This window comes from Lissotriton helveticus, chromosome 1_1, assembly GCF_964261635.1.
Source record: "Lissotriton helveticus chromosome 1_1, aLisHel1.1, whole genome shotgun sequence".
NCBI lineage: Eukaryota > Metazoa > Chordata > Amphibia > Caudata > Salamandridae > Lissotriton > Lissotriton helveticus.
In genome coordinates this window covers 1,075,252,997-1,075,274,737 of record NC_136057.1, presented here as the reverse complement: position 1 = coordinate 1,075,274,737, position 21,741 = coordinate 1,075,252,997, and the positions used below count along the sequence as shown (strand labels likewise).

At 44.4% G+C, this 21,741-nt stretch overlaps 1 protein-coding gene and 1 long non-coding RNA gene across 6 annotated transcripts in view; one reads left to right on the top strand and one right to left on the bottom strand.

The window, feature by feature from the left end:
• Positions 1–21,741, top strand: part of LOC144821103 (uncharacterized) — a 551,585-nt gene that overhangs the window by 428,823 nt on the left and 101,021 nt on the right. The gene's annotated exons all lie outside the window — the stretch shown is intronic.
• On the bottom strand, positions 3,837–4,998 carry LOC144821150 (uncharacterized). The gene is made up of 3 exons (XR_013608257.1): positions 4,917–4,998; positions 4,527–4,623; positions 3,837–4,043 (listed from the first exon to the last, which is right to left on the bottom strand). It is a non-coding gene; the product is annotated as an uncharacterized LOC144821150 (long non-coding RNA).

The following is a 21,741-nucleotide window of genomic DNA, read 5'->3' as shown; positions in this document are numbered from 1 at the left end:
GGCAAGAGGACACAGGAGGAGGGTGCTGAGGATGCAGGCCAGGATCGGGCAGGCGAGGGCTCCTTTGCTGGCCCCAGTAAGTTTACATTTTACTAAACAGTACCTATTTTTTCCTAGCGTTCCTCATTCGATTTTTTCTAAATCGTCTTTGATCTTCTTGTAGACTGGATATAAATTCTTATCCTGCCTCGAATATGATGACTCCCTGTGGTATTACTAGACTATTCTTATTAGTCTGTCTGTGTAGCTAACTAAGATTGGACATTTGGCAATTCCATTGGACTCCCATTATATTCAGCAATACCTCTATGCACTGTCTCCTTACTGACTAGATAGTGTGGCAGAGTCATTCAGCTCCCGAAGTCACCGATTATAGATCCCCAATGATCTCTAGATTATCGTACGCAGGACAAGAGAGTAGTACGGAGTCACAGCACAGTCAAGAAGTGTCAGAGGCACTCATGCTTGCAAAAATTCCAAAACCTTTAGCTCATCCACTCTAGTCTAGAGGAACAAAAACCACAGAGTCTATTTAAGTGTAAAAGCTTTATTAAAAGTAAACACATTTATTGAAATCTACTTTGTCATAAAACTATTTAACTGTAAACGGAAAAGTGGTTAGTGCTGACGATTAATTGGACACATTTCTTGTGGTCGAGCCGAACTCTCACCTACTTTGAACTTGATCCTGGTCGTGTTCTTAGGACTCAGGAGTCAAGCTTCTGTCTGTTAGGAGAAAAAGTGGTGCGTGTTAAAAATCAAAAGCAAGCATTCATCAGTTGTGCATAAAAGTGCAGCAAGACAACAGCCTTCCCTGGAAAATGGGACATTTTTACTATGGAGTAGACAGTCACAAATTATTACATTGTATTCTGTTTTTTTAACATTTCTCCTAGACCAAATATTATATAGTAGTGAGTGGTGTATTCTAACTTTCTTAAATGTACTTTGTAGGTGTAACATCTGGTGACGGGGCCAGCGCGGAGGTGGCTGATGTGTTGGACTTGGACTCGGAGGCCTCTGGGGAGGATGCGGCGGTAGAAGAGCTGGTGGCCGTTCCTGTGGGGGATCAAACGGTGGTGGCGGAAACAGGTAAGCTATATATTCCTTACTTATTGAGATTGAAGACTGCATAGTGTGCTTTCTGCACGGGTGTATTACAATTACAAATCAACCAGGTAGTAGCCTCCTCGAAATGTACTTCGACTTAGCTGTGAAGTTTTTGGTGAGAAGAATCCCAATAAGTTCTTAGACGAACGTGATGGATGGGATGAACGAAAAGCGAAAGAAGGGTGTAAGTAAGTGGGACGCGAACTTGTATGATGGCTGGCAAAGAAGAACGATATGTGTTTGCTTGGACCCAGAGGTGGCTGGGAAGGAAAGAATATGGTATGGTGCATGGCTGGGTCAATGATGAAGCAAGGATGGGTGGAAGGACAGCAGCCTGGGTGGGTGAAACAGAAACTGTATGTGTGCGTATACTTTGAATGAATGGATGCCTGGAGCATGGTATTCTCTGACTCTTACATAGCAAATGTGTATCTAGAGAGAGTAGATGGTCGCCAGGTGAAGTAAGTGTTACCTTGAAGAGCATGTACCACCGCACCCGCACGTCCGTCCCAGTGCAGGGAAGGCAAGGAAAAGAAATTGTAAATGTGTCCAATACTTCCATGAATAGTAGCAGTACTTTGTATTGCGTTTGCATTCACAGCATATATCTGGTTATTACGGTGGACACTCCGTACCTCTCTTAATAACTTTAGTTTACTTGTAGTACGTCATTCATGTGTGGGTGTATCACTGTGTTCACTCAATATTAAGCAAAGCACCTAAAGTCATCTCATCTGTCATTAAATACGTCCCATGTGAAGTGATAGATAATCAAATTAGTTAGCTTCTTCAGTTTCCTTTTCTAGTACTCATTTGCACTGTAGGGTGAAAGGTAAATTAATTAAGCAGTAGCCCTTGTAACAGAGTATTCTCAGTGCCACCCGTAATAGAAAAGTAATAGCTTCACCACCTGCATGTACTGGACCGGTACAGTAACGCAAGTCTGTCTCCATCATCATGGTGTGCAACTTTTTTTCTCGGGTGCAACTTCACTGTGCTGTGTCCATGTCATTCTGCCGGCTTGCATAAGATAACGTACCCATTTCCCTAAACAAGAGAGAAGAAGAAGAATAAGACTGGTGTACTGTCATAGTCGACTGTAATGGAAGTCCATAGTGGTCGTAGAATTAGTTCATTAAACTACCACTACTGTTAGAGCAAGGATGCAGAAGTGGGAGGGTTACATAGATACTGTCCTCAATAGTTATGTACTGTGCTTTCAATTTGCTACTTGTACTCTGTGACCCAACTTTCGGCTCAATCACTTTGTGTTATTAATAAGGAGCATTGGTTACAGACTATGTCTTTCTTTCTTCATATAGTTGCTCCTTCTTCCAAATCAACAACAAGGAGGGAGCAGGCTAGATTGGCCCGGCAACGGAGGCTGGAGGCCACAGTCGCCGAGTATCGGCGGCTGGTGGCCCTGGAGGAGGAGGAGGACACGCAGTCGAGCGGGGCAACATCTTCGACTGCATCCTCCTCCGTGACTAAACCAGCGGGACCGAGCCGGGCTAAGAAAGCCGACCGCCACCGCCAAGCACCGGAAACACCAGCTGCCCCCCACAGGAGCTGCAAGGAACGCCAACACCGCCTACGAGTCCGCATGTCCAACCTGGAGCAGGAGGTCCTGAGGTATAAGACCTTGGTTAAGGGCCTCCGCTCCGAGCTTGCCACCCTCCGCAAGGAGTATGATGCCCATGCCGCATCATGCACCAGCACCAGCACCCTCCAGTAGTGGAGTGTCCCTTGCCCTTTTTTTATAGACTTTTGGGGGGTGGGATTTGGGAGTTGGGATCGTTTTGGGACGTTTCAGAGACAATCGTTGGGGTTAGGGTGGGTGAGGGAGATTATTTTGTTAGGGATAAATAAATATATTTTTCAACTACTTTATCTGACCATACCTGTTTTTTACTGCTTTTCAGTCTGGTGGGTGGGGGGCGGGGGTGTAACAGTAACTTTGTTTTCCTGAACAGTCGTAGGACTTTAGTAGTACAACCGTCAAACTCTTGTCTACTCCGAAATAATACTCCATTATACTACCTCCCACCAAACGCTTATCTTACCTGTAATTTGTGTTAGAAATTAGGGCTAGGCCCAGGGCTGGCTCCAGGTGAAATGGGGATTAACGTTGTCATTCCTGGGCGGGTGACATTTCCTCATTGCGGTGTTACTAGTGGTGTGACACAGTGGCAGTTGCATGCCTATGGAAAAAAAGAAAACGAAACCTTGTTTGTACTCCTTACTGTAGCATTACAACGGTTACGGTACGATCGAGAAAATAGCAGGTGACAGTACACTAGAACAGTGCCATAATGTAGCCTAACAAATGGTAAAGTATTGCAAGTATAACTAGTACTTGCGTTGAATTTATTTGACATTGGCTACTACTACTAGAAGATATAGTACTGAAGCTGAGTAAGTCTAGAAGATATCCTCGTATTCCTTCACCAGCCTGTTGCTGCTATCACCTTATCCTCCCCAGCAAGTGTGTGGAATTATTGATGTCATTTTAGTCAGACATCAAGCAAAACAACACAGCCCGGGGGAAGAGGGTTAGGGTTTGTAAAATGGATGGGAATGGGGGTTTCTTTTTGGGTAGGTTTTGTTGAGAGAAGAAAAAAAAAGCAGAGCATGGACAAACAATAATTGAAGATACAGAGTTTACAGACAATCTTTGGTTACAAAGTAAAGGTAAGCACATGCAGTCACACTCATAGAATAAAAGACAACAATGGATACTGTATCTGTATTGCGTATGTTGTTGGAGTTGTCCTGTTGAAATTGGTAAGTAAGTTGCATGCAGCAAACAATTCCTCTTATTGGCGGCACTCCTCCATTCCAGCTGACGCTTCGTCCATCAATGTGGTGGTGACCACTGACAGAAGAGACACCCTGTCCACTGCCTGCCTGGCGGATGTTGACTGAAACCCGGCCTGTAATTATTGAACGGAAAACAGGAAGTGCTATTACAATACCACTGATAAATAAATAAAAGGTATGTACGCTGTGTGGTTCAAAAAGTCACACTTTGATGATGCCTAGCAGAAAAATGGTTACAAAACGTACTTTGAAAGTAACAGTAGACCCAAATACAGACCGTGGATTGTATTCAAACCACTTGCCTGCAAGCAAAAGTATCCATAGCCAGCATCGCTCCAACAGTGCTCTACAACAACAGAACCGCGTTGCAATAGAACCCCCCTAAACACATGCAATCCTGCTGCTAGGGCTAACCCTAACGAACCCTAACTTACAAAGTGCCAAAACTGGTGTTTCCTTATGGATTTTGTCCAACTAACTTCTAGCCGGTATTAGACCTTCCCAGGAATGCCCCAGGCAAGACCCGCCAACCCACCCGCAAAAAAACACCCGACACAACACCACCAAACAGCGAAAAAGCTAAATCTCATACTTACAATGTCTCTCGGCCTTCGGTCCAAACGCGGCGCTGTGCAGCTAGGTCGTCATCATCATCATCAATCATCATAACTCCTGTTTTCCACCACGGATTTCCTGAAAAGCAAATGCAATCAAGATTAGACTGTCGCAGCAGTGCTTCGACAGAGACCCCGGCCGCAACCCACCCACGAACAGCAGGAAGCCCCCCAAAACGCTACATTGAGCAAGATGTCTGAAGAAATGGCAAAAAAAAGGCTGTTCCTTATGGATTTTGTCCAAAACACTTGTATCCGGTATTAGACCTTCCCAGGAAAGCCCCAGGCAAGACCCGCCGGCGCCAACCCACCCGCAAAAAAACACGCGACACAACACCACCAAACAGCGAAAAAGCTAAATCTCATACTTACAATGTCTCTCGGCCTTCGGTCCAAACGCGGCGCTGTGCAGCTAGGTCGTCATCATCATCATCAATCATCATAACTCCTGTTTTCCACTACGGATTTCCTGAAAAGCAAATGCAATCAAGATTAGACTGTCGCAGCAGTGCTTCGACAGAGACCCCGGCCGCAACCCACCCACGAACAGCAGGAAGCCCCCCAAAAGCTACATTGAGCAAGATGTCTGAAGAAATGGCAAAAAAAAGGCTGTTCCTTATGGATTTTGTCCAAAATACTTGTATCCGGTATTAGACCTTCCCAGGAATGCCCCAGGCAAGACCCGCCGGCGCCAACCCACCCGCAAAAAAACACCCGACAACACCCCCAAACAGCGAAAAAGCTAAATCTCATACTTACAATATCTCTCGGCCTTCGGTCCAAAGTAACGCGCTGTGCAGCTAGGTCATCATCAATCATCATAACTCCTGTTTTCCACCACGGATTTCCTGAAAAGCAAATGCAATCAAGATTAGACTGTCGCAGCAGTGCTTCGACAGACACCAAAAATTACACACAAACCCCCGGAACCCCGCCAAAGAGCACCTCAAAGGCAAGCAAGTCAGCAAAAACGGCAAGAAATTTTCACCTCATATTTGGTCCAAAACACTTTTGTCCATTATTAGAGCTTCACAGCAATGGGCCCAAAACCGTCAACTCACCCGCAAAGAAGTACAACACCCCCACAAGTGCTGAGTCTTTCTTCATTGTGCGTAATCCAGCACTCTGCTTGGAGGGAAATCGCAGTCTGGAGGAGGAGGATAGAGGAGCATGTTCTTCAGAACTTGTGAACCTGAGGAATGTAGACTGCGGCACCTTCAAATCAATAAGCAAACAAGTGAAGACAGTTCTGATGATGGTCTTCTTTTTGGGATTAGGTGATTAAAGTTTGAATTAAATTAACTGTGCAAAACAAAGAAAGAGAGACACAAAGCACACAGGAATAAAAGTGAATAAGGACGAAAAAGAAAGTTCTTGATTGATTGTCTCATTTTCAGGGCTCGGTGTCAGGGAATAAGAACAAGATTTCGTCATCATACTCTGCGAATTCAGGCTGGATGAGGTCAGTGGCACCGAACAGAGAAAAAATCCCCTCATCTACGTTGCTGTCCTCATCGTCTTCATGTGGCGTGCTTTCTCGCACTTTGTAATCTGGTGGTATGAGGTGCTGATTCATCTTGATCATTGTCAGCCGCTCCACATTTTTGGGCGATAGGCGGCTCCGTTTGGCAGTTACAATGCCACCAGCAGCACTGAAAACACGTTCAGAAGACACACTTGCGAGTGGGCAAGACAAATAGTTTATAGCCAGGTTGTAGAGCTGTGGCCACAATTGTTTTTTGCCATGCCAATACTGCAATGGCTCCTCATTAAGAAAGACCACTGTTGAGTCATTCAGATAGTCCTGCACCATCGACTCAAGGTCATCAACTGTTCCTCCACTTTGCTTACTTTTTGCTGTGCCTGTGACATTTTTTAGAGAACCATACCCCATCAAACTTAGCCAATCCTCCTCCCCAGCCACTGTTAGTGTTGTCATTGTGTGTGGTGCAGATGATCCAGTTGCCGGTGTCTTTAACGGCTGAGAGGTCACTTGTGCCCCAGCCACAGGTGCAGAAGTGGATTCTTGTGACTGCGGATGGCCTGCTGATGCTGATGCTGATGTACTGGCTTCTCCTTCAATAACCTGCCGTTCTTTTTCAAACCTCTTGGCTGACCAGGCTAACCAATGTTTGTACTTTTGAACATCTGCATCAGCGAAAGGAAAGAATGCGTTGTCTGCCAGCGCCTTTTTGTAGCGTGGATCCAGAATAGTAGCACAAATGTAATGCTGATCTGAGTTGATGTTTTTAAGACGTTCATCACCACGTAGGCGATGTAATAATTTCTCAGACAAAATGAAATGGTTTTTTTTTTTTTCATCTTTTTCAAACTCAGAAGAAACCGCCATCAGTTGGTGCTCCAGTATGCACAACAATGGGATAGCTTTTCCCAAATTACAGTCCTCCTGGCTGACTGCACGCGTGAAGAACTCAAAAGGACGAAGCATGTCTGTCAGGCTTTTAACTATGGCCCATTGCGCCTTACTCATCCGCAGGTCCTCCTTCTGAGATGTAGCCTCTGTCAAGAAATAGTGATCGAGTACCGTATACTGCTCATGCAGACGCTCAAGCATGTAGAAGGTTGAGTTCCAACGTGTTGCCACCTCCTGGATGAGTGCTTTCACTGGCATTCCACGTTGAAGTAGCAGTCTCCGCAGATGCTTCCGGGCCTTAAAAGAATGGCTGAAATGGTTGCACATTTTGCGGCAGGTGGCCATTACCTCGAACGCTGGACTCTCTTTATCACTCAAGAATTTTTGAACTACCAGGTTGATACAGTGCGCCAAACACGGCACTCTAACATGGTGACCCTGTGACATGGCCTTAACTACATTGGCGCCATTATCCGTGGAAACATAACCAATCTTGCGTTTTAGGGGGGATAGCATTGACAACACCTTTTTGTCAAACTCTTCCAAAAGGTTTTCTGCTGTGTGACTTTTCTCCAAGGCAAACATGGCTAGTGTTGCATGTTTCCGAGCAGCTTTGAAAACTTGGTCCGGGTCAACACCTGCGTTTAGCTTTGCTATAACACCTGAAAAAGAGACCCAGTGTGCAGTGATGCACATGTAATCATCGCCTGGGCCACTGGTCCACATGTCTGTTGTCAGATGTATTGTGTGAACAGCACTCTTCTGCAAAGCTGCCCCAATCGCCTGCAGCACATCTTCATGTAGTGCTGGAACCGCAACTCTGGCAAAATAGAACCGGCTCGGAACCTTCCATTTAGGGCAGAGCGTTGCAACTAATTCAAGAAAACCTACCGCTTCTACAAAAGAAAAAGGTAGAAGGTCCACAGCTAGCATTTTAGCCAGCTTAGTGTTATACAGACGCGTCAGTGGGTGGTTGCGTTCATATGGCACGTCTGAAGTAAGCATTGTTCTAATGTTGGCCTGGACCAAGCATTTACGGGCTGATAATGACTTCGTTGACCCAATTTTGCTCGCTGGTGAACTTTTGTGCGTTGGTGTCTCAGTCGCTCCAACACTCTTAGTGTGCCTCACATTGGGTGTGCTGCTGACAGGGGTACTGGGTGTAAGGGAAGTGTTTGACACGTCTTCTTCCTCCTCGTCATCATCAGATGAAACATCAACGTTTCCTTCAATTCGGCCTTTCTTGATCGCATCTAGGTGCGCAAACCATTTGACAGTGTGCTGTCTCCTAAGATGACCTCTCTGGCCTCCGGTACCATAGTTGGTACCTGGCTTACCACGACTAACTGCTTGCTTACAAATGGTACAAATGGCAAACTTTGGATTTTTTGGACAAACAGTAAAGAAGTCCCAAACTGGGGACTTGAAGTGTCTGTGGGACATGGAGGAGGCGGCGATACTGGTGGTGGTGGTCATGAAGCTAATGCCAGATGAAGTGGAGGATCTGGATTGGCCAACTTTTGTACGTTTTCCACTTTCACCGCCACTAATTAAGGTCGAGGTTGACGCAGGTCTCTTCTTGCCAGAAAGAAATATGGAAGCGGGACGAGTTGGTGTACTACTTAACTCCAATGATTGTGGTGTTTCCACTGCCTCCTCATCGACAACATCATCATCATCATCATCACGCGCAGCAGCTCTTCGGGCTAGGGTCAAAATGTCTGTTTGCTGCATGCCCGCTGGGGCTGCAGTGACCTTTATGATGACTGGGTCGTCGTTGGCAGAGTCTTCATCAGCAGCAGTATCCGCCACTTCTTGTTGAGCCTCATCACACTCCATAAGTCTGAGACTTTGGACGAGCTTCCTTTTACGCTTAAGTACCTTTGTTGGATCATGGTGTGCCTCACTCTCAGACGGCTGTGGTGCTGGTTCCCAAGTTTGATCCGTATCATCAGAAGGAGGTGTGCTTGAAGAGGATGTAGACACCACCCTTGATCTCTTCCTTGCTAGGGTTGTGGAAGACAATGAAGGATCATCAGGAGGAGTGGCTTCCTCAAATGATACCTCGCCTTGATTGTCGATTTCCTGATGTGCCCCTACTTCGGGAGGAACAACTATTGTGGGCACTTGTTGTGACCCTCCATGCACCTCTGCATGCGCATCTCCTTGCGCTGCCTCTCCTTCCACATGTACTTGGGCTTGTACTTGCACATGTGATTGTTGTTGCCGCTGTGGTTGTTCAACACTCGTCAGATGAGCTACAACAACCTGTGTTGATTGAGGGACATTGCTGCTGCTTTCTTGCGATGAGCCAACATCACTGGTCGATGGTGATTGAAGAAGTATACTGGCTGCCTCTGCAGCACTCAAGGGCTTGGACTTAAGTTGGCGTGGTGGTGGTGGTGGCACTGAGCCCAATGGAGCGGGGGTGCTGCTGCCAGCTTGGTCCCCAGCAGATCCCGCTGCAGCTGCTGCAGGCATACTTTTTTTTTTACTCACAAAAAAAGGGGCGGGCGGCACACCAGTGTCCTTGGTAACTTGCTTCTTCTGCTCCTTACTGGCACCTTTCTTGCTAGAGGAGCTACGGGTTACTTTTTTTGGGGCCATCTTCTTCAGAGCAGGTCAGCAGGCAGCAGTTGCACGAGTTGCAGAGGGTTCTGTGTCCAGACGTGACGTCGCGTGACGTTATGCTGCACACACCGCTGCAGGACTTCTTCCTGGCACTGGTGGTTCTATTGAGTCTTCTTGTGCACCTAAAAGCAATGGAAGACAGAGGAACATCAGTTCAGTTATACACCCCAAAAAATCGACAAAACACAGAAAAATGAGCACAATCCCATGCCATCCATGATGTTTACATTGAAGACACCCCACAGAAAGACTAGGGACATGCAAGTATGCAACACTCACTACCCCTGGGCATAAGGGATGAAAAGTAGGCAAAATAAGTGCAGGCCTCAGACACTGCCTCTCCTCAAAATGGCCCCCTTACACCCCAAGCACATGTTGCTGCCTGTACCAGCCAGCACTCAAGATGGCCACCACCACCACCCACATGGCCAGTCCACATCAACAGTACACCCCCAAAAAACAGAAAAACAGCCAGAAATCACCACAATCCAATGCCATCCATGATGTTTACATCAAAGAGAGTGAGACAACACCACAGGCACACTCAGTCCATGCACCACCACCACCCCTGGGCAAGCAAAAGGCCACACCAGCAGCCCCCCAAAAACGACAAAAAAAAAATAAAATAAGCACAATCCCAGCCCATCCATGGCCTCAATTATGTTTAAATTCAAGAAGACACCCCACAGAAAGACTAGGCCCATGCAACACTCACCACCCCTGGGCAAAGGGCCACACCAGCAGGCCCAAAAAAACGACAAAAAACAATAAAATCTGCACAATCCCAGCCCATCCATGGCCTCAATGGTGTTTAAATTCAAGAAGACACCCCACAGAAAGACTAGGCCCATGCAACACTCACCACCCCTGGGCAAAGGGCCACACCAGCAGGCCCAAAAAAACGACAAAAAACAATAAAATCTGCACAATCCCAGCCCATCCATGGCCTCAATGGTGTTTAAATTCAAGAAGACACCCCACAGAAAGACTAGGCCCATGCAACACTCACCACCCCTGGGCAAAGGGCCACACCAGCAGGCCCAAAAAAACGACAAAAACCAATAAAATCTGCACATTCCCAGTCCATCCATGACCTCAATGGTGTTTAAATTCAAGAAGACACCCCTCAGAAACACTAGGCCCATGCAACACTCACTACCCCTGGGCATAAGGGATGAAAAGTAGGCAAAATAAGTGCAGGCCTCAGACACTGCCTCTCCTCAAAATGGCCCCCTTACACCCCAAGCACATGTTGCCTGTACCAGCCAGCACTCAAGATGGCCACCACCACCACCCACATGGCCAGTCCACATCAACAGTACACCCCCAAAAAACAGAAAAACAGCCAGAAATCACCACAATCCAATGCCATCCATGATGTTTACATCAAAAAGAGTGAGACAACACCACAGGCACACTCAGTCCATGCAACACTCACCACCCCTGGGCAAAGGGCCACACCAGCAGGCCCAAAAAAACGACAAAAAACAATAAAATCTGCACAATCCCAGCCCATCCATGGCCTCAATGGTGTTTAAATTCAAGAAGACACCCCACAGAAAGACTAGGCCCATGCAACACTCACCACCCCTGGGCAAAGGGCCACACCAGCAGGCCCAAAAAAACGACAAAAAACAATAAAATCTGCACAATCCCAGCCCATCCATGGCCTCAATGGTGTTTAAATTCAAGAAGACACCCCACAGAAAGACTAGGCCCATGCAACACTCACCACCCCTGGGCAAAGGGCCACACCAGCAGGCCCAAAAAAACGACAAAAAACAATAAAATCTGCACAATCCCAGCCCATCCATGGCCTCAATGGTGTTTAAATTCAAGAAGACACCCCTCAGAAACACTAGGCCCATGCAACACTCACTACCCCTGGGCATAAGGGATGAAAAGTAGGCAAAATAAGTGCAGGCCTCAGACACTGCCTCTCCTCAAAATGGCCCCCTTACACCCCAAGCACATGTTGCCTGTACCAGCCAGCACTCAAGATGGCCACCACCACCACCCACATGGCCAGACCACATCAACAGTACACCCCCAAAAAACAGAAAAACAGCCAGAAATCACCACAATCCAATGCCATCCATGATGTTTACATCAAAGAGAGTGAGACAACACCACAGGCACACTCAGTCCATGCACCACCACCACCCCTGGGCAAGCAAAAGGCCACACCAGCAGCCCCCCAAAAACGACAAAAAACAATAAAATAAGCACAATCCCAGCCCATCCATGGCCTCAATTATGTTTAAATTCAAGAAGACACCCCACAGAAACACTAGGCCCATGCAACACTCACTACCCCTGGGCATAAGGGATGAAAAGTAGGCAAAATAAGTGCAGGCCTCAGACACTGCCTCTCCTCAAAATGGCCCCCTTACACCCCAAGCACATGTTGCCTGTACCAGCCAGCACTCAAGATGGCCACCACCACCACCCACATGGCCAGACCACATCAACAGTACACCCCCAAAAAACAGAAAAACAGCCAGAAATCACCACAATCCAATGCCATCCATGATGTTTACATCAAAGAGAGTGAGACAACACCACAGGCACACTCAGTCCATGCACCACCACCACCCCTGGGCAAGCAAAAGGCCACACCAGCAGCCCCCCAAAAACGACAAAAAACAATAAAATAAGCACAATCCCAGCCCATCCATGGCCTCAATTATGTTTAAATTCAAGAAGACACCCCACAGAAAGACTAGGCCCATGCAACACTCACCACCCCTGGGCAAAGGGCCACACCAGCAGGCCCAAAAAAACGACAAAAAACAATAAAATCTGCACAATCCCAGCCCATCCATGGCCTCAATGGTGTTTAAATTCAACAAAACAGTTGTATCATGCACCCATAACCAACCCTGGTCCTACTGGATACTGTGGCTACCCACAATATAATTTATTTAATTTTCTGAAAAAGTTCCAAAATTGTACTTGCAGCAACTGTAATGCCCCAAACAAACTTACTTGTGAAAGTTGATTTCTAATCCAAAAGTGATCCAAAGACAGTCAAAAAGGCCTCAAATCCAAATATCCAGCAGCACCCACAAAAAGTAATCCTTCCAGCTCCAGATCCAAATGCAAGTGACCAGGAGATGGACAAAGCACTGGGAGGAGCCTGCTGGACAGGAACAGGAAGTTGGAGACTGTGGGGCACTTCCTTCCTCCCCCCCCCCCCCAAAATGGACTCCTTGCAAAAAAAAAGGCCATGCAAATGTCAACCTGAGGAGTGATTCTGATAAAAATCATAATTTTCTGAAGGTTTATCCTGTTTGCTGGTGATTTTCTTGTGCGAAATTGCAAAATCTCTATTTCGCAAGTGCGAGATTGTTCCTTTCCGCCGCAACTACATGTTCGCAATTGCGAACTCTCGCGAGGTGTGCTGTGCAAGGTGGCAAGCCGCGAGTACGTATTCGCGGGCGACAAACTCCCGCGGGAACACGCAGCAAGATCTAAAATGGCGCGTCACTCGCAAAGAAAAACAACTCGGCAAACGCTAAAATGACGGAAAGTGAACGCCGTGCACCACGCCGCGCGCCGCAACCAAGCAAAAAATCCGCCGCGAGCGGATTCACGGATTTTCGACAAATTCGCGAGAGTTCGCGGATTGCGAATTTGCCGAAAATCCGAAAAATCCGCGATCGGAGCGGATTTTACGCCCATGCTTACTCAGAACTTTGCCCAACCCTTCCTGACTTTTAATGGCTACTTGCACTGCTACTGACAAATGCAGCTCACACCTAGGCTTGCCTGCGATTTGTTATCTTAGACAGTTTGGAGCCTAATGTAGTAAAGTGAGAAGGTTAGACAAAGGGGGCATCCCACACCCACAGGCCTGCACTGGGAATAGAAATTGCCCCTTTAGAACCGCTTATCACTCCTGCACCTGTGAACAATTCAGAAGAACTACCCTCTGTCTGAAGAAGGAAGACTGGACCTGCTTGCCTTGATCCCGGGCTCCGTGAAGGGACTCCTACACCTGAGCTGCACGGGACAGAACAAGCTTCCAAAGGCCTTTCTGCAACTGCCCAGCTGACCAGCATCAACTGGACCTGGCCAAGATCAGCTTGCTGGCCTCCTCTGTTGTGTCCTATCCCCAAGAAGTGCCCCCCAGGTCGTAGACGCTGGCCGGCATCAGAAACCACAAGTCCTAAATTCCAGGTGAAGATCCAGAAGTTCTTGGGTTCTTTGCGACTGCAAATGGACTCCTTGAGTTGCCAGACAACCGTGTGCAACATTCACCTACATGAATCTCTAGTGAGGACCTGTTGTTGGCATCTGCTCTGAGATTCCGCATCAGTGGTGACTGTGCACATCAACTACCAAGGCTAAGCTCCGGCAATGATTAACTCTTCATACCAAACAGGGACTGCCCACGACAACTGACCGTCCATCAAATCACTTTCTGTCTTTCCCTTTAGTTAATTATCACTTTCTTTTAAACAGATCCAGCAGCGACAACAAACCTTACAATTCTCGCCCGGCTGGACCATCAACTACCATTCCAGGTCAATTTTTCTTTCTCCTATTCTTCCCTTTGTCTTTTCTATTTAACTAGTTTACCATTTCTGGTTACCTTTGGGCCTCATTCTTGTTTTCTTTAACCTTATACAGCACTATAGCGATTTAAGTAACCTGGTCCTGATGATGACCTGGATTCTAACAGGTCCAAATGCCGTCGACCACCCAGCATAACTTATGCCATTTTTGTTGTCAACTGAAGCAACCTAAAGCGAAGTACCTATCTTGTACATATTTTCATTTGTATTGTTGACCACGAATTCCTTTGTATTCTTTGCGCTGTTCAAGCTGTTTTTTCACTTTGTGTCACTGTGACGATCACTGTCACGAGCACGAACAGCGCACACCCTCTTTTCGGTTCCTTTTACATTGTACTGTAGTGCTGATATCACTACTTTCATATAAGATACTTCCTGTTTCTTACAAACTCTCTTGTGGTCTCCCTTTTGTTCACTCCTCTGATTGATTAATTCTTCCTTTAATTTGCCTTCTGAAATGAACACCGGTTGAGACATTGTTTCTAAGTTAAACCTGACTTTTGTGCCGCGGTATCAGTGGGTTTAATAAAAGTTTATTTAGTGACTTTTGTGGTTCACCCTGACAAGGATTGTGTTTATTATTTGAGTGGTCTTCTCCCTCTTCTCCCTCTCAGCTTATAATCCAATATCTTACATCGTACATTGCTGTTTGATTATTACGAAATGATTGAAATGTTGTTCCTGTTTACTCCCAAAGGTACATTTGTTTGAATGAACTGTTAAGCCACACCTTGGTAGACTGGAACACACTGTTATCTAGTGTTATTTCTGACTATATTGAAAAATGATAGTGACATCCAAGAAAGCATTTGTTGGAGTGAGTTTATGGATATGTCTGCTGCCCTCTCTGGTTGATTGGAAAAGGATTAGAATTTGAAAAGTCATGTACCGAGGCATAGTTTTTCTTGCTGAATGACATTTGGCAGGGTCTGTGAGTAAATCCTTCTCACCTATATTGTGGCTCCTGCGCCTACATTTTTTGCAGTTAACGTCATTGTGGTCACATTGTTTGGATCTGCGGTATTGATACACTTTGTTAAAGTAATTAAAATGTATTTAACATTTCTTTATGCATTATATTTTTATTGATTCAGTAATTTAAGCCCACAAGTGCTTCTGTAATTAGATATGGTCCTTGTTGCTAGGTCGGCAGTTTCCATGATTCTGGTTCTTTTTCTTTGACCGTACTGGATATTCTTACAAACCAACTTTCTAACTCTCCTTGCTGGCCTTGAACATATGGGCAAGCAGGCTGTAGTGGCATAGACGTGTGTGTCCCATTACTCTACTAAGACATCCAGGACATATATCAAGGCTACTGTGCCTTAAGAAAGGTCAAAGGGCATAATTTCATTGGAGGTTTGAAGTGCATGTCAGAAGGCAAATTAAGTCTTTGGTATTGATTCCATCTCCACACTTTTTGATGCAGTAAGCTTTTTGACAGTGGTTTTCAGTTTGTGACAGAACCATTCAACAAGGCTATTAGTCTGAGAACATTAGATTGATTTTATTGCATGACTGTTGAATACTTTGTGCATATCCTGCATGAGTGTGTTACAGCTGTGATGACAGTCTTGGCGAGACTTGGGGACATCACACAGCCTTTGCTGTGCAAGGTCACTCAGTGTAGGATTGTTTGCTTTGCCAGCAGATCATTTACATTAAAATAATCTGTTTTTATAACTATTTTACAGAGTAGCCCAGAGCAAACTGCTTCTCAGAGGGGGTACCTTTAGTGTTTTATGAACAACCAAATGGATGAGAGAATTTTGAAAACAGTTTGCAATTTATTTACACATACCATAAAGGAGCCTTCCTCTCATGAGAAAGGAAACTCCAACATTCTTTATTAATGATTGACTGTATCCAGTGTTAAGAATAGTGTGCCCTGCTCATTCTATTATTCATATTATGTTTATGATATGTCTTTTCTGGGTGCTGCCAAGTATGCAGAAGGTAGTGGTTCTTTAGTCTCTATACTTTCTTAATCCATTATCTCCGGAACATCCAGGTAAACATCCTGCACATTTCCTAGTGCTGGACAAAAAGCAGTCTCCATATTATGGTGCCTTGGGGGTGATCCCAGAAGGTTATTGGATCCAAGTTTAGGTGAACAAGTGTAGAAAGTGAAGAGCCTGCTAACAATAGATTTGCTCTATCATCGCCACCTTGCTACAAGTCTCTTAATTTTGATAAACCATGATGTGGGAGTGTCCTCATTGGCCAACGTTTCATGCTAGGCTCTCTGTACATAATGCTGAGGCTAAAGACTAAGGCATACTAGGGTTTTTTCCTTTTAATGTCGGCAGATTGTTTGGCGATCCCCTGATAACAAAGGAGTGAAATCCACGTGTCACTGTTCTTTTGACCATCAAGCATTCATAGCAGTATCCTCAAGAGATGTAAATAAATTGTTTCCTCTACTGAGCCTTCAGAAACGTCTTGGGTGGGAGCTCGAGATTTACTATTGGCAGCACTAGGGACTGCTACTATCTTGTAGATCTATCATGGTTCATGGTATGTACACTTGTTTCAAAAAACAATATGCGTTTGATGATCCTGCGGCAATTTTCAACCCCCCATCAGACTATGAAGGAGGTGTTCTTGAAGGATGCTGTCACAATGCCCTGTACCGAGCTTTAGTAGCAATTAGATCACTTTATAAATCTTTTTTCAAATTTATAGGACCATAAAAGCTGGCAATATGGATTTGTCATTCATTAAGAAAGGAACTTGGGACATAGACCAGCCAGTTCCCTCATTTCCATCAAATTCTTCAGCAAAACTAACATTTTAATCAATTTGATCCATCCAGTCAATGAAGATGGTAAATTGTCCAACTGTTTTTACTAGGGCAAACACCTGCTGTAGTAATGGCTAAAAATTAATTGCATTAGAAGTACTAGAGAGGTTTCAACTCGTTCATTGAAAAGATCTTTTACAACATGCATTTGTTTAGTAAACAGTTAATTGCCCGGCTGTACCAAAGATGGTATGTACTCCCAACTTCAGAAACCATATATTTATATGTGTAAAAATAAAATTACTTGTAGCACTGAGATCTTAAACCGACGCTAAAATTTAAACCCCATTTTACTAAAATGATTGAACAAATGTCAAGGAAGTTGATTTCGAACTGCATGCTAAAAGCCCGCAGAGCCTTAAAGAACAATGCAAGCCCATCACCTAACACCCAGAATAACATGAATTTTGCCGTTCACATCAACTGCATTAACACATATACTCTTGAGCACTATCACTGTGCCTGCATCAGCATTCATAAAAAGGTACGTGTCCCACATTGAGAGGATAGACGTTTGAGAGCAGGAAGTCTGACAGTTGACAGGGAAATTTCAGGAAACCAAACCTTTTCAAGTAATGTGCTAGATGATTCTGGTTGAATTTTCGCAAATATTTCCTAGTCCAATAGTGGACAGCCTGGCTGAAGGCAGTCGTCATACTGTTCAGCAAATATAGAAGTGTACAATTTGTAGTCTGCTAAACACAGCCACTATTCAGGTGATCTAACATTTTATGTACCATACAGGATTGTGATTATCATCCACTTATGTTGATCAAAGTGTTGCAGAAGAAAATATTTATAGAATTGGCAGATCTCCAACCGCTCGTCAAGTGCTGGCATATAGTTGTTCGGTGTGGGGCTGAAGATTTGTTGAAACATTATTTGAGTCAAGTATGTTGATTTTAGAATCAATAGTGCTTGACTTCAAATTAAAATGAAGAACAGAGGTTAGCTGAGTGCTGCTCTTTGCTTTAAGGTAGGATGTGTGTCTGGTAGGCAGTTAACCCACTGTACAGGGACAAATGTTTCAGAGTATGAAAAGTTAGCAATTTGACTGAAGGAAAGTATTTTAGTAGGATTCTTTTTTTAACTTGTACGTTGTGCGTGGAGTTTTCAGTAAGATCATTGTGAAGATGACATGCTTACTTCAACAAGCCAGAGTATTTAAATAAATATGGTTCAGTCGAGGTGACATCTTGATAGACATACCAACAGCGCAAACTGTACGTTGTTAAGGTGGATAACATTTGATAGTCTAATTGTGTAGACTGCCTCTTGAAACCTTTTATATAGGCAGGTTGGTGGTCCATCAGAGAAATTAAGGAATTGACTAGAGGTCTCTGCCATGTGCACTCTGCAAAAATAGATTTATCAACACAAAAAGGAAAGATATTCTTAAAAATACAGAATGGATATAATGGTTACGCCAACATAGCACCTATACATATTGTCAGCAAAGAGCTGCCAAAAGAAGAAGAGGCTTAAGAGGAGAAAAATATGTTTGAAAAATACTGGGTATAGTTTAGTGTGGAATCAAATGTCAGTAGTTGACATTAGGATAAATCATACTCAATTTGAGAATAAGCTGAAAATAGAATACTTTAGAAAAAGAAATATTGTATTGGCCAACTTAGTTGTTCAAGACAAGCAGCTCATGTCTTTTAAACTGTTATATGCATCTCAATAAAAACAATTACAATTGGCTTAATCTACTTCAGATCACTTCACTCTTGGGTGTACGTAGAGCAATCCAGCAATTAATGTTGTCCCAAAGAGGCTAAGGTACGGGGAATCATAACTGTGAGAAATTGTTGATGGGGGTGAAAACCTACCTCAAATAATCGGAATCTTTCTCAGAGTGACCAAAAAGTAACAAAATAAACCTGTGATTAACACTCTGGTAGCTTGGCACAAAGCAGCTAGGCATAACTTTGAAGCAATGTGTAAACTACTTATGGAGTACCTAAACAGTAACAAAGTGAAAACACAACACGCACAAAATTCCCAAACCAATTTAGTAAAATAGAGAATATTTTAATAAATAAAATGACACCAAAATGACAAAAAACACAATAAGTAAAACCAGAGATATTCATTTTTAAAGTTTGATTGAAGGATAGCACCAAAAAGCACAAAGGGCCAACCACGGTTATCTGGCCATGCTGGTTCGGGTCAATGTCAATGGTTAAGCCTACCGCAAAGGATCACAAGTTGGTTACAGGGACCAGGTTCGACCCAGTGGGAAGTTTATCTTCTGAGTTACGAAACATTTATGGAGAAAAAGTGGTCATTGTCAAGTTGTGGGTGGGACAAGCTGCAATCTTGACTCGAATCAGGGATGGACAATGGTGGGTTACGGAAGAGTGGGGTCCCGCTGCGGTCGTTGATGGTGGCAGGAAAGATCTGAGTGGGCGATGTGCATGCCCAGGACGGCCTCAATGTTGGGTAAATGGTGCTCGGCATTGCTCCTGATAAAGCCCTCTATGTTTTGACTTAGAAACTTTACTAGAAGTCAGATCTCCAGCAGTGGGGCAACCGACGAGCAGAGGTTCGCAGCTTCAGATGGTTTGATGGCGATCATGGTCTCTGACGTTCTTCAGACAAAAAGTTGCCAAAAAGTTTCTAAGTCCCACTTCTTGCAGTTAGTTTTGGGGACAGGAGGAATGCACCATAACAGCAGCCTAGGGTCCAGGACCTGGGGAGAACCACATGTGGGTAGGTACTCAGTCCGACAGAGGCCAGCAGTAGGGTCCAGGGCAGGTCCAGTTTGAATTGGTCAGCTGAGTAGTTGGTGGAAGCTTGTTGTGTCCCTGTAGCTCAAACAGGAGGTCAGCCAAATAACCCTTGGAGTCACTTCTGGGGTCCTGGATTCAAAACAAGCAGGTCTAGTCTTCCTTCAGTTTTCAGACTGCAGGATGGTCCTTCTACTGATTCTAGCAGATCTTTTTTTTTTTTTAAAGTTCAGAAAAATTTTATTGAAGGAATATGACATAAGCTTACAAAGTAAGACAAAGAAAATAACAAGCAAAAGTATACATCAAGATAATTAAAGGTATTAATATAAGCTATAAAAAGAAACATCAAAAATTGAGAATAAATATAATTAAATTCTAGCAGATCTAAGAGTGTTCTGGGGAGAGGTCTTTGAGACCTACTTTTAAACTCAGTACCAGCCTGTGGTTGGAGGGCAAGCCTCTGCCCACCTCCTAAACCAGTTGTATTCAGTTCCTCTACTCCCACTTTGTTTGATGCCAGCCTGTCTAGAGAGACCAAGGGGAGGAAGGGCTAGGTTTGAGCTTCATCTTTCAGTAACAAGGTAGGCATCATTTGAATTCTAGGAAGGGCTGGACACACCCACCAAGCCATCCTGTCAAGGGAAGAGCCCGTCTCCCCACAGCCAGAGCCCTTTGTCCACTGCCTGGAATCAATACATATCTCACCACAGGCAAGTCATCAGGGGTCAGGTGACAGCTTGACACTAGCATGATTAGGCAGGAAAATGACAACTCTGTAAACTTATATTTTCCAAAATAGTGATATAAAATGCAACTTGACCATTGGGTTAGATTTGGAATTACTAATAAATGAACATTTTTTCTAATTATTCCCAAACTGGATTATCACTTATTAAAGACAATAGTGTAAACCAGTGTTAACCCATGGGAGAGCCAGCCTTGCCACAGTAAAAAACGATGTTGGGATTTTTTCACTTTCAATACATGTAAAACAATAAATATACATGTCCTTTAATTAACCTTCTTGCTTATATGGCCTAACTTGGGGTGAGATATAATTATTCAAAAGAAAGGTTTAGGCCTTGCAAAGTTCTTTTTGCCATGTTTAAATGGCAATTTTAAAATTGCTCAGCCAGGCTGCAGTGGCAAGCTTGGAGACATATTTTACAGGGATTCTGCATTGTATGGCACAATGAGTGTTATGTTATTTTAAGCTAATTTGTAAAGCGTAAAGTATACCCAGAGGTGTCTTGGTGCTGAATATGTAGGCAGCGAAAGAGCAGAAGGGAGGAACTACTGATTAAAAAGCCAAGTGCTGCAGCACGCTAGCAGCATTTAATTTGCAGGCCCTGGGTATAGGTGGTACCATGTACTAGGGCCTTAGGCCCTAGTAATATGCCACTCCGGGGTATATCAATGTTATCATATTTAACAGGGTGAGCACAAGCACCTTACCCCTGCTTAGCAGGAATAACGTGCACAGAGTTCTACAGTGTAAAAATTTGGGGTTCGGTAAACAGGCAGAAAATCCCAGTTGACCCGGTAGGAGTGAAAAATTTCCAACAATGATTGCAGACTAAGAAATGCCTAACAACTGCAAGAGGTAGTCAGTTTTAACTTTAAGGGTGGGTGACAGTGCAGTAATGTTCAATTGTGTTTCTAAAGTCAAGCAGTGACATTTGCTAATGTAGTGAACGCAGCACCAGCACAAAACTAGTTTGGCAGGTCCTGCAAGATATATTCTGCTCTAACCGTTTAACACACATTAAAAATGGGTGAAAGCATAAGTGTAACGGAAACAAAAAAGTATGGAAAGTACCTGAAACAAATAATCCGAATTGACTCACGATTATCTTTGGGTAGTAGGATTCTTCCCGAGTTGACTTAGTAGACTCTTCAAGACTCCCAAAGAAATACCTCAGGATAAGATCTAAGTAGGCAAAATGTGGGTCTGAGAGTGGGTTGCTGTGTATAAAAAATTTGCACTATAACAACCCCCGGTAGATATGTATTGACATGACCCTGAAAATAATGTAAACATTCGAAATGCAAAGCAGTACAAATGCAGTACACA